The sequence below is a fragment of the Cannabis sativa genome, chromosome 1 (assembly GCF_029168945.1).
Source record: "Cannabis sativa cultivar Pink pepper isolate KNU-18-1 chromosome 1, ASM2916894v1, whole genome shotgun sequence".
In the NCBI taxonomy this organism is placed as follows: domain Eukaryota; kingdom Viridiplantae; phylum Streptophyta; class Magnoliopsida; order Rosales; family Cannabaceae; genus Cannabis; species Cannabis sativa.
Window position 1 is genome coordinate 52,605,545 of NC_083601.1, and position 2,781 is coordinate 52,608,325.

Here is a 2,781-nt window from a genome sequence, read left to right on the forward strand (position 1 = left end):
TTCACTATCTATTTATAGCATTCCACTAGGGTAAGGTTTGAATTATTTGGCATTAAAATAATGAAAATATCAGTTTAAATTGCCTACAAAAGTGGCTGGCCATGCTTAGTGGATTTGGGCCTCACTTGTTGCAATTTTGCAGTTTTATCTTTTCTGCATCTGATTTTCTCAAAAACGCCAATTTTCTAATTCAACCATTTAAATGCCAATTCTAACTATTTAATAACTATAAATAATTATTAAATAATATTGTCATTTATCATATTTATTAATTGAACCATACAAAGTATCATAATTAACAAATATGCCCCTATAAACTCTTTCTTTACAATTTCGCCCTTACTTAGTGAAAAATTCACAAATAGACATAGTCTAATTTGAGAATTATAATTGATTAATCAAAACCAATTACATGAGTCTTACAAGCAATATTATCTCAACTAGTGGGGGGACCATGGGTCTATATAACCGAGCTTCCAATAAGTAGATCAAGAATTTAGCACTAAAATTCACTAACTTATTAATTCTTCGTTGAATCCACGCATAGAACTTAGAATTGCACTCTCAGTTATATAGAATGCTCTATATGTTCCACCATATAGACACATCATTAGTTATCCATTGTTATAATCCTAATTTGATCAATTATCCTCTATATGAATGATCTACACAGTAAAGGGATTAAATTACCGTAACACCCTACTATGTATTTTATCCTTAAAACATTTGACCCCGTATAAATGATATTTTAGCTTATGTGAAATGAGATCTCCACCATTTATTTTCGTTTGGTCAAGCTCGAAGGAGATCATCCTTTGCTTACTATTCGCCAGATAGAAGCTATAGATTCCATGTTTATGCTAGCGCTCCCACTCAATTGCACTACCGTGTTCCCAAAATGTACGTATCACCCTGACCTAAAAGTAGGCTTAACTAACAAATCAAAGAACACGAATAGCCTTTCAAGATTGAGCCTAATCATAACAGGATTAAGATCATTTGATCTAGGATCAACTAGACGATATTGACTTGAATAGATATTACGGTAAGTTTAATAAATCTAAGTCAAAGTTCAATATCGGTCCCTTCCGATGCATACTCCATGCATCCAACCTGAGCTTTACTTTAACCAATGCTCTGGAAAGAACATAGCATTTCTCCAAATGCAAGTAAACTCTGTTGTAGATTATCATATCAGTAAAACCCTATGTCTGATAAATCTAGGAAACTTTATTCACATAGTCATGTTTACTTTCCAATGTGTTGACGACACAATAAATAGGATCAAGTATGTGAAAAGGGTTTCAGATGAATTTATACATTATGTACATATAATCATGAAATAAATCATGTGAACCATGCAACATTAAATGTTATTTCTGATCTATATTAATAAGTAAATCTGATTATATTGAAATGAGTTTTATTTAGGGCATAAAACCCAACAAACTCCCACTTGCACTAATATAAAACAAAAAGTGCGTTTCAAATAATCTCAACACCTCGATATACAAATCAAGTGTAGTAGTAGTAAACTCCTCGTAATAGGATCTGAAAGGTTGAATTAAACACAACCTTTTCTCCACCATTACTCTTCCTTTAATCACAAAATCATTGATAATGTGAAATTCCTCTCTATATGTCTTACTCTCTTGGGATACTGGATTCTATACCTTTGGCAACTACTTTTGGTTAATCAGGAAATTAACACTAGTAGTTTAGGCAATTTGGAATGGTGCCAAAAATGTATAGAACTTTCCTTAGACTGAATAAGTACCTTTCCTGCAACTTTAACATTCAGTCCCTCTCTGGTAGACCTAGAGACTTCAGATAGGTTTTTACACTTCTCCAAAATCACTATTCCACCCCCAGAGTAACCACCATCTTATCAGAAAGATTTACTAGCACAAAGGCAAATTTCGAAATCTGATATGGTGTAGTCTAAGAGTTTTAAACACACTCTTATAGACTAACATATAGTTCCTCTTCTTAATCTTAGGATTTACTTGATTGTCTTCCAATGTTCTTCTCCTGGATTAATCTGATACCTACTCATTACTCCCACTCAACAGCAGGTGTCTGGTCTAAGGCATACAAAAGCATATCTAAGACCTCTCACTGTTGATATAAGAAATTCTTTCATGGCTTTATCTTTTCTGGAATAGTTAAGACTTTTCCTTAGATAAATAAAATCTATACCTAAGAAGTTGTGAAGCTTCTATAGATTGCCATTAGAAAGAAAATGCTTCAGCATCTTACTAAAGTAAGTTGCTTGCATTAGAGTAAGTAATTACCAGGTATACCACAAGCCATAGGTTTAGATAAACTCAAACCTATAATACTAGGAACAGGAAGTTTTGTTAAGTCCATAGAATAGACTTATTAACTAAAATTTCCTTTTATGTCCTTGTAATAGAAAACTTTAGGTTATTCCATGTGAATGGATTAAACCATAGTTCTATTGGCTTTCTTCTTAGTTTCTTATCTTGACAATCCATTACTTGTTTAAACTCACAATGGATTTTAATCACTTGTGTCTCCCAAGTCATAAGAAGGTGAGTTCCTAGAAACTCTCCCACTACGACAAGGTACCGTGAATTATGTCGAAGAAAACTAAATGGTATTGACCTCTTTGGTTGTGACAAGAAAACAGAGGTAGTGGGATCATCATATGAAGATGATAGAACACTTTTGGAATCAAGAATTAAATATCTCCTTTATTTGCTACTTGTTTTTCAGACTTAGTCATTATCTTAGAAAAGTAGTATTTGTTTGAACAAA